This window comes from Bremia lactucae, linkage group LG7 (assembly GCF_004359215.1).
Source record: "Bremia lactucae strain SF5 linkage group LG7, whole genome shotgun sequence".
NCBI classification, from domain to species: Eukaryota; Oomycota; class Peronosporomycetes; order Peronosporales; family Peronosporaceae; genus Bremia; species Bremia lactucae.
Genome location: NC_090616.1, coordinates 896441 through 907515, shown reverse-complemented (window position 1 = coordinate 907515; position 11075 = coordinate 896441).

Genomic DNA, 11075 nt, shown 5'->3' with positions numbered 1-11075 from the left:
ATGTCTTTTCACGGCCCAGATGCCCACTAGATGGTGCATCATGGAGCTCGTGAAGGATCATCAACTTGAGATCTGTGTCATGAGGCACATAGATTCTCAAGGGATCACAAGGTGACAGCTGATGCCATAACAGGCCATCGCTGTAGCTAAAGCGATTGAGCTTAGCTTTCAGGTGCGACGGAAGGGAAACCTTTCGTCCACCGAAGTGATCCAACAGCAGGCGACAGTGGTCGTCCTGACTGTAGCTCTCTTTTATCTCAGAGGCCAATGAGCTCGTCACGTGGTATGCCTTCATGGCTGCCAACGTCGACGGCTGAAATTGTGCTTTCGCACTAGACACACTTTCCTGGTGTCTAACCTCGAAGTCTGGTCTGCGCGATAAAGCGTCAGCCAAGACATTCGACTTACCCGGCTTATATTCAACTTTGAAATTAAATTTAGAGAAGAATGCGAGCCGTCTTGCCATTCTAGGAGAGATATGCGGTGAGTTTATTGCGGTCCGCATTGAAATAGTTGTTGTTTCCCGCTTCAAAACCAAACTTGACGGAAATATATGGAAGGCAGCAAAGGTTCTGAAAAGGGAAGTGTACGAAGAAGCTCTTGCAGAAATCTCGGGAAGGAAGTGCAGGGACCAAGTACAATTTGCGCTGATCCTACAGCCCAGGTATGGAGGTGCGTGGTGCGAAGCGGGGCATGAAGCACAAACTCTCGTGCGGTCAAACGCTTGGCGATCTGAGTGGCTTCAGTGTACAGCACTCTCAGCCCCTTGGCCTGTTGCCAAGGCGTCGTTGACATGAGCGTGAAGTCGATGTGCCGTTGAACGAAGTCACGCTGCGCTGGCCATGCACAACCTTCACGCAGGAACTCTGCCAGGGGGCGCACGCCGAAGACTCTGGACACGTTGAGTCGAAAGCTGTATATGAACTATGAAGCAGCATTGTATCTCAGCAACATTTCCTTGCACTCCTGGACACTTGTGGGAGAACTCCACGCTTTGGCCATGTAACCTCCAACATGGCGGAGTCAATGCAATTCTGAAACATCCTAGAAAGAGCCATGGAACCCTTCGATGTCATCATCCGTATTGTGTGAAAAATTGGAGTAATGTTTTTCAACGCAGTCGAAATATCAAGGCACTATTGGCCCGCGATCAGCCTTAGTAGCAAGCCAGCTCCTACCATTGTCCAGGGAAGCTCGCCGGAAAAAGGTTTACCAAATAAACAGTTCAATTTTCCTACCTTTGTCCAGGGAAGCTCGTCGGAAAAAAGGTTTACCAAATGAACAGTTCAATTTTCAAAGTCCGCGGAAAAAACACGATAGATGCCGAGTCGTTGAACCAAGCAGAAAGACTTGTGCCTGTTTGCAATTTCAACAGCACCTATTCCCTTGTGCGCACGTGTGCGCCGTACTTTTGCAAGGGAACGCAAATGACCCATCTACTTACATGCATCCTTCCTATTCGCTTGAATCTCTTTCTCTTCTGTAATCCGGAATCTGTTTCTTTTTATTATTAATAACTAAATTATAAACTAACATAAAACATGAAATAAAGTATTATCTGTCTCTCTCTTTGCGCGCGTCCAGCGCTGACTGGACCGCGAAGACAGTAGATATAATGGTCTGTATCTACCACCGGATATGTCGTTAGAGTATTACCATGTAAAGTAATGTTCTCCAAATATTACCTACTTCTTAGATAATATATTAATCAACAACCTTTACGTGTTAATTTCATGTAACGATACACCCTGTTACACCACCATTCCCTTAAACAACAATCACTCTGACTGTGATTGGATAGAGCGGTCTCATGGCCTTGATCCCAGCACTAAGAATTCTCGCGCTGAGGAAGATTTCTATCTCGATGCTTTTCTTAAGCATCGATGGTTTTGTGGCAACAATAAGCGAGATAAAGTCTCGCTTATGCAAGCCTGGAGCGCGTTCATTCGCAATGTCAAAGACATTGGACGCGAAGCCTGGCTTCAAAAACTTAGCCCGAGTCGCGTTAAATTTGAGAAAAGAACTCCAACCGGTGCAAAGTATAAATTGCATAGGTTGTCACGTGAGGCTGGGCTTCCATGCCTCACGTGGGGTGATCCCTGTCCTAGTTGTGTAGACAACTCGAAGAGGATAAAATGGGATGTCTATTCCCTATCTTCGCCCTGGGAAAAGGATCGCATCTCTAACGAGATGCGCGATGCGATTGAGGTTTTGCAATCGATTTTCAAGCGCCAAGGGCGCTGTTTGCCGATGGACCTTCTGATCCATCGGATGGGTCTCGTCATACTGACGGACGAGGCCCTCAACGTCAACAATCAGCTAAGAACGAGGCTCCCAGCTGTCATGCAATGGTGTTCGCTGCCCCTTCACATCACGGTGGCTCTGGATACGTTCAACAAGGAAACGCTGACCACCGTAGGAATCCACCAATGGTTGCGGTGGAGGAGGGAAAATTAGATCCGAACCGTATGTCGGATATAATGTCGAGGATTGACAATACCGATCACTTCCTCCATGATTTGGAGGAGGGTCTTGAACACGAGCGCGGCAAGCGTCGCTCGTTGGAACAGACGGTGCAGAATCACCATAACGAGCGGTTGGAAGACCGTTCGAAGAGTGCGTACTCCATGTTGGAGTACGAACGGAACTATCATGCTGTTCGCGATGAGCTGTCATCAGCTCATCGTAGTTTCGAGGATATTCGGAACCGGCATGAGAAACTTCAGGTTCAACATGAGAACCTGGTTCGCGATCACAAGAATCTTTTGGGGATTCTTGAAAAGGGTGGTCAAATCCGTCCTCGGAAGAAGCCGCGTACTGATGGTACGGGCGGAGCCGACCAACGTAAAACGTAGGATGCGTTCGCATCCTACGTGGCATTTCTATTGTGTACGCATTAACTCTGCGATGCAGTACACGGAAAGGACCAATAAACTTGGGTAGTAGTTTACTGCTACCCACATTAGTGACTAATCGCTTAGGTAAGTTTACCGTAGAGAGTAGCACTAGATCATTAACTTTAAATGAATGAACATTTGCTCTTCCATGTTTGCCTGCATTCCGTTTTTGTCGATCCACTGCGTTAGCAATGGAATCCTGGACGAAACGGATTGTTGATTCTCGAGTTAGCAGGAACTCTTCTGCTAACTCATTTGTTTTGTCTTTTTCAGTACGCTTTGTGCGTACTGTCATGAGATCATTATCATCTTCGATGTCGATGGCTTCGACATCGACATCACTTGCGTCGTTGTTAATTTCGATGCGTGATGAGCTTGAGCCAGAATTGGGTTTGCTCGTGCGAGTCCATCCCCCCCCCCCTTAAACTAAAGGATCCCTAAAATTGGGTGGGTATGCGAGGATGGCGTAAGCCATTCACAAAGAACGGTGTATGCGTTGTAGACGCGTGCACCGAATTATTGATGGCGAATTCGACCATCGGTAAAAACTCGCTCCAATTCGGATACGATTGGACTTAACCTCGAAGTATCTCTTCGAGGACGCGATTTTACGTGTTCTGTCTGACCATCTGTCTCTGATCAGAAGTTGACATAGTCAGCCGTGTTCCGAGCGATCGGAACACGGATTGCCAAGAGCTCCGCCGTAAACCGTGGATCTCATCCGAGAACAGTTCGCGGGGTAGACCGTGGAGTTTTAACACCATGCCGTTATAGACACGGGGACAGCCCAGAGCCGTGATCGACTCTGGGACTGCAACAAAATGTACCATCTTGCTGAATCTGTTTACAAAATTAACTTTTCCATTAATTTTGTGATCTTCTTTGGGAAATCCGAAGACGAAGTCCATAGATACGGACTGCCAACATTCTGCCGGAAGTGGTAGAGGTTGGAGAGGTGGACGGGATGAAGAAATAGGCTTCACTCGTTGACATATCTCGGAGGAACGAATGTACTTGCGCACGAGCTGGTACTGTCGGGGCCAGTAAAAGTCGCGACTTACTGTGAGATAAGTTTTCTTACGTCCACGATGCCCGCTTGTTGGTGCATAGTGACACTCATGCATGGTGCATAAGCGCAAATATTGTGAGTTGGGACGGCGGCACGTGGAGTGTCGCCGGCAGCGGCTGTGTAATGGAATAAGCCGTTGCGTGTTGTGCATCATCATATGGCGATCGATATAAAGCCGGAAAATCCGTGAAAGATTAATCGGATGGATTCACCAGATGATCCATAAACGCAGAAGGTCCTTATTTTCTGCGTAGGCTTTCTTTTTGTCATCAAACAAGGTTGATGACGGATCACTTGAAATGAGTGTTGCAGCAGTGAGATTATTTTCACTGTTGGAATGCGCAGCCCGCTCGAAATCGGGTCAGCGTGATAACGTATCAACGATGACTTCAAGGCGTCCTGGTTTATATTCTACGGAGAAATTATTGTCAGCAAAGAAGGATAGCCACCTCGCCATTCTTTTCGAGAGTTGTGGGCTATTTGCGGCCGTGCATAATGACGCTTGGTCCGTATATACGATGAACGGTCTATGTTCGAGGAGATGGACCCTAAACTTAGCCAGTGCATATTTCATGGCATGTCATGCACTGGGTAATTGCGTTCAGCTGATTGCAGCTGACGCGATTGGTAACAGACGACGCGCTCCGCGCGGTCTGTATCGTATTGCATTAACGCACAGCCGATTGCGAAATCGCTGGCGTCACAGACCACATGTAATGGTCTGTCTTGATCTGCAATCGCCAAGATGGGCAATTGCATCAAGCTTAGCTTGATACCTTCAAAAAAACACTGACAATCAGCGTTCCATAACCATTTCTCGTCTTTTTCAAGAGGCGAGAGAGATGAACTGTCATCTCGGCATAATTGCGTGAGTTCTTGTTTAAGAACGCAGCTAGCCTAAGGAACTTTCAAAATTCCTTGACATCGACTAGAACTGACCAGTCAGTAATTGCCTTGATCTTTTCGGGATCAGGGCGCACGCCATGTTTTTTGACGATGACCCACAGAGTGCTATTACGCTTCCAGCGAATATACACTTCTTGAGATTTGCGTACAGCTTATGCTTTCGGATAAGTATAAGAACCTGATGAATGTGAGTTTCATGAGCTTCCACGTCCGTCTTTCCGTTCATGGCCGGGCTATGGACGAATACATCGTCAAAATAACTCGGTGCGAATTCTCGCACCGGTCTCAACAGATTTGTTACGCATCTGTTGAATGTTGCAGGGGCGTTACTAAGCCCCTGAGGCATCACTAGCCACTCCCAGAGCATCCCAATGGGAGTGCTTACTGCTGTGTACGGGATGTCCCGTTCACGCATAAGGATTTGATAGAACCCATCCATCAGATCCATAGACGAAAAGATCGTACTCTTAGACATACCATCTATGATTACGTCTTTTCTAGGTATCGGCGTTTGAGCCGGTACTGTTGCAGCATTCAGTTTGTTGAATGCGTGCACCATCCGCCACACTCCTGTGGCCTTTCGCACACAGAAGGTCGAAGAGCTATGTAGGGAGGTTGACTCCCTCACATGGCCCGCTTTTAATAGATTGATAAAGAATTTATCGATCGCAAGTACTTGTTCACGAGGCAGTGGCCACTGTTTCATGACACAATACATCGAGCCCGGTTTGAGCTTGATCTCATGTCGAGTGCCTTTATCCTCAGGCAACTCGCATGAAACTGTTTCAGGGAATACATCCCTGAATTCAATTAAATCCTTGTAAAGGGCTTGTCTTAAGTGACTTCCAGGATTGAGTAGTATATCTCTCATTCCGAGTCTTCACATCGAGGACACTTTCGTCCATCGATGAGCTGCTGAGAATTCGTTCGTTCTTTGCAAAAAGTTACCGCTGACCGCGTATCGGATACTTATTCGTCCTCTGTGACGAGTACGCAGATCTGCTTGATTTTACCACCCTGCAGATCTCTCAAGAACCGTTTGGGTTCCAGGGTTTTTAATTGAGTTATCTCCGAAGTTAACTTTGGAGGCGCATACAGATCAAGAGTATAAGCGCCTACTCTTGATCCGTCATTAATCAAGACATACAATGTCTCGGTTTCATCGTGGAATTTATCCACAGGCTGCTGAGGGATTAATCCCTCGGGATGCTGAAGTCTAGTCACTTCAGCATTAACTATTTGAGGAAAAAAATTTCTCAAGAACGTGGGGACTTATTCCGTCAACGCCCTCCGACTGTGATTGCGCTATCACAGTCGGTTCCTCTACGACCGACTCTCTTCTTGACCTTGAATCATCGTGTTGGCCCTTTTTGACAATCGGTATATTACTTGAATGTCGCTCGCTAGGCGTATATTCATGTCTCAATCTTCTTGACTTATTCGAGTGGTGGACATTCGGCGCTGCCTGTGCATTCTCACAGCCGCCGGCAGATGGCACCATAGTGCGATTTTATAATCCCACTGTGATCTTGTGCAGTCGTGCTAACGACCGTACCACAAGTGAGGCCATCGCACTCAGTCGTAGTTACATCCACACGCTTGTGGACGCTCCAGAACGCTCATAAGATAGCCATCTGATGAAAACTTAACAGACATATTTACGGATCGATGTCTGGAGCAACTTTTGTCAAGAGATTTGCAAATTCTCTTGAGGTTGCTGGATCAGTAGGGCGTTGCGCCCCTACTGACCTCGACCGATTTTGGCGGTCCGCCTCGCTGTTGGGATTTCGCAACAACGTCGGACCCGCGACCGTTGCCCTTTTTGGCACACGGTCCAAAATTACGTTCAGTACCTTTCGGTGCTGGGCGTGGGGCACTACACTCATGAGCGTAGTGGCCTAACTTTGACAGCGATTGCATTTCTTAAATTGCTTATTGTTCGAAAAGCGAGGTTTCTCACTTTCGATATAAGAGAGGTTCATAGGTTCTGGACCTCCAAACTCGTGTCGTCTTGGAGGACGATATGATGACGAACTAGCTTGAGCCTGTCTCGAGCTAAAGTTCCCTTGTTCCGCAACGGATTTTGTTTCTACAAGCGTATCCAGTTCCAAGCGGAACAGGTGGGTCTTTACGGGACCATCCGTAAGACCTTGCATGAACACCGTAATTAACGTGTGTTCATGAACAAGGTTATTTGTTATACAACTCGCTAAGAGTCGTTTGTGCTGGGCATATGCGTGAACATCACGCTTGCCTTGCTTGAGTTTCAGAAGCTCTGAACGAGCTCTGAACTCAGCCCTTGGCGGTTCAAACGTCTGTTTGAGCCGGGCTTTGAAAGCCTCTAGCGTCTCAAAGACGTATGGGTCGCGCAACTTAAGGCCCAATGCCCAAGTTTTGGCACGACCTGCCAAATTTGATTGAGCGAATGCGACTTGCATTTGCTCGTCGACGATGTGACGTGCCCTTATGGCATCGTCCAACTTGACAAACCATCTTAAGAGGGAGTCTTCTTCGACTCCCCTATACTTAGAGATGTCAATCTTTAAGGTTTCGGGACGACGCGTGTGCGTCATCCCAGGTACAGGGTCTGTACCTGTTGTAACCTCAACAGTTCTGCCTGTTGAGAGCCTTGCTGATTCAGCAAGGCTACCTTTTCATTCGTCAAGTTCATGTTGTATGAACTTGGCGATGGCTGAATGGAGGGCATCTCTGTCCAAACCGGACAGCATGGCCAAGATGGCATCGTTCCCTACGGTTGAACTCATTCGTTCGACCGCAGTCCTATCTATGTCACTTAGAAAGGAGTAGCTATCATTCGAAAAGTGATGTGAATTCACATTATCATCTCACATGTCAATATTAAATGATATAATTGCGGTCCTTGGACGAGCTACAAAGTGCTACCAGGTATAACGGGGCACTACCGACTTGTACTGCTTCAGTACAAGTCCACTTCGCACTGCTTCAGTGCGAGTGGTGCCTCACGTCACTTGACGTTCACTAGTACGTGCAGAGGAAGACTCTCTTTATACCACTTGCTTTAAAGTAGGTTAAAAGTAAATTGTATGTAACGTAATCAAGTTCTTCTGTTTCTATCTATTTAATACTAAATTAATTGTAAACTCATACAAAACATGTGACAAATCCGTATCTGTCTCTCTCTTTGGGCGCGTCAAGCGCTGACTGGACCGCGGAGAAAGTAGATATAATGGCCTTTATGTACCAATCGATAAGCTTTCCGGAAATTACAATGCAAAGAAATGTTCTCCAAATATTCTATACCTTTTAGATAATATGTTAATTAACAGCCTTTAAGTGTTAATTTCATGTAACGATACACTCCGCTACAATTTATTTACACAAATATAGCGAAAATTACGCTGCTATGGCTGAGTCATTATCTAATATCCTTAAAAAGGATACAAAATTGTGCTGGACTAGCACAGAGCATAAAGCTTTTCAAGCAGTAAAGAAGAGTCGTATCCATGCCCCGAGTCTGGCTCTGCCAAATCCTAATTGGCATTTTAGTGTCGTCTGTGACGCATCGGATTGGCCATTGGCAGTGCTATGTTACAAAAAGATGCTGATGGGCGTGAACGTGTAATTGCGTTCGAGTCTAGACAGCTTAAAGTTGTAGAAAATAACTTTTTTAATTCATGAGAAAGTGTTACTTGCTATGAAGTATGCTCTCGTCAAATTCAGAGTTTATCTGCTAGGCTCCAAGCCGTTTGTAATACATACAGATCACGCGTATTTACGCACTGTGACTTAGTCACTCCATCTCTTACAGAGATTGGCTCGATGGCTTTCTTTTTTCGCCGACATCATTTTCGATGTGAATAATAACCTTACAAGCGGAATGCTTTGACTGATGCGTTATCACGCAGGTCGGATTATGAGCTCTCTCATTTATCGACAATAACGTCACCTATTACTGGACTAATTTATTCGACTTACGCCAAAAATTAACAGTGTCTAGCTCTGCTACGAGCTCTTAAGAGCACTGAGTCGGTCATTAAATTTGTCGGCACGTCTGCGTGCGAGATTTCATCGATTCTCTATCGACAACGGCATGTTGCTTTATGTACGGATGCTGCGGATACTCAGCACATCGTTGTTCCACATGATGTGGTATTAATGTATCGAATCCTTGATGAGGCACATGATACTGTTCTTTGTGGTCATCTCAGCAAAGAAAAGACATATGGCTCCGTAAGCCAGATTTATTGAAGGCCAAAGCTATATAAATGCGTAAGTTCATGCGTTCGCACATGCGAAACTTGTCAGCGAGTCAAACTCTCGGCTCATGCTGTTGCGCCATCAGCCAGTATGCCCATACCCACAAGATTTTAGTATGGATATTGTGTGTGGTCTACCGAAAAATTTGGTCAGTAACATGGGAATCGTGGTCCGTTGACCGGCTGAGCAAAATGACTCATTTAGCGGCAGTGCCTGACCCATTGATAATAAAGGTACATCATTGATTGCGTGTTTTGACAACACGGGTTTACCTGTGGCAATTGTCTCTGGTCGAGGCCCCCGTTTCACGGGTAGATTCTGGATATAGATTTTCCGAGTTCTTGGCACCAGATTTTTACATGCCCACAGCGGACCATCCGCAGATCGATTGTTAAACTGAACGTCATTGACGACGTTCTGCGTATTGTGTGTCATTGAAGATGTTTTGTGTTGAAACACCAAAGCGCTAAGTTTGCGTTAAATAACGTTTGGCGTGTCTCTACAGGATTGTTTTCGCTCTACGTAGACAATCTCACGCACCCGCGCATTGCGGAAACAATGCTACTACGTGGTTCAGGGCTCGGCGGGGGAGAATTAGCCGGTCTTAAGGCATGTGCGTGACACAATGGCTGATAGACAAGACAAACAGACAGAACAAGCGGGTACCGAAGGCATAAGTTGTATTGATTCTTATGCGGTTGGAACGAGCCAATAACAGTATCTGACGAAGTGGCTTGGGTACCCTTCTTCGGAACTTTCTTGGGAGTTTAATATACCTTTTCTGCAAGATTGCCCGTGAAGCTTTTGAGCGCCGCGCTCAGCGTCAACTTGCTGTTTCGATCCATGGTTGTGCGATCAACTGAAGTACTGGAGTGCTGACTATGTAGGCGGGCACGTCGTAATGCGGCCACGCTCTACTTAGGCAAACACCCTAGCACAGCGAGGAAGCGGTTAAACCTGCTTCTCTGGCGTGCAGTGAGGTAGTTGTGGTGGGCGCGCAAGCGACCTCACCCAACACACTAAGAACTCTGGTGAAGTGACGTCACGGGAGCGGTTATCCGTCTCCTCGTGCGCACTTTCCAAGTAGGTAGTAAATTTCCGACTGATTTATATTTAATAAAATTAAATACAAATACCTATTTTTTCCATTTAAAATGTTATCTCTATAGATATCATTTAATATGTATTGCGAGCGTATCTTTCGAGATACCTCGCGTAACGGATGACGCTGGGCGTCATCCCTCCTAATGTGAATGCACCCATGTGCATCACATCCACAAGGGTTGGTCACAAATGTGCACCACACCCGAGTGTTGGGTCTAATTACTATTATTTAGTAATTAACCATCCACTTAAGTACACCAAGTGAACTTAACGGGGACTGTGTAACATTAGGGCAACTTTAGCCCGTTACATTAAGGCAGTCGAAGGCGACTTCATTTTAAAATGGTTCGTCGAATTAGACGACGCCATAGAAGCTCGCTGTATCAGTGATTATGTGTAACGGGGCACTACTGACTTGTACTGTTTCAGTACAAGTCCACTTCGCACTGCCTCTGTGCGAGTGGTGCCTCACGTCACTTCACGTACACTTGTACGTGCAGAGGAATAATCTCTTTAAAACACTTACTTTAAAGAGGGTTAAAAGTAAACTGTATTTAATATAATCAAGTTCTTCTGTTTCCATCTGTTTAAAACTAACTTAATTAATACAAATCATGTAATAAAGTCTTATCTGTCTTTCTCTTTGCGCGCGTCCAGCGCTGACCGGACCGCGGAGAAAGTATATATAATGGTCTATATCTACCAATGGATAAGCTTTCCCAATATTATTATGTAAAGTAATATTCTCCAAATATTATCTACCTTTTAGATAATATATATTAATTAACAACCTTGAAGTTTAAATTTTATGTAATGATACACCCCGTTACATCACCCCTCCCTAAAACGACAATCACTCT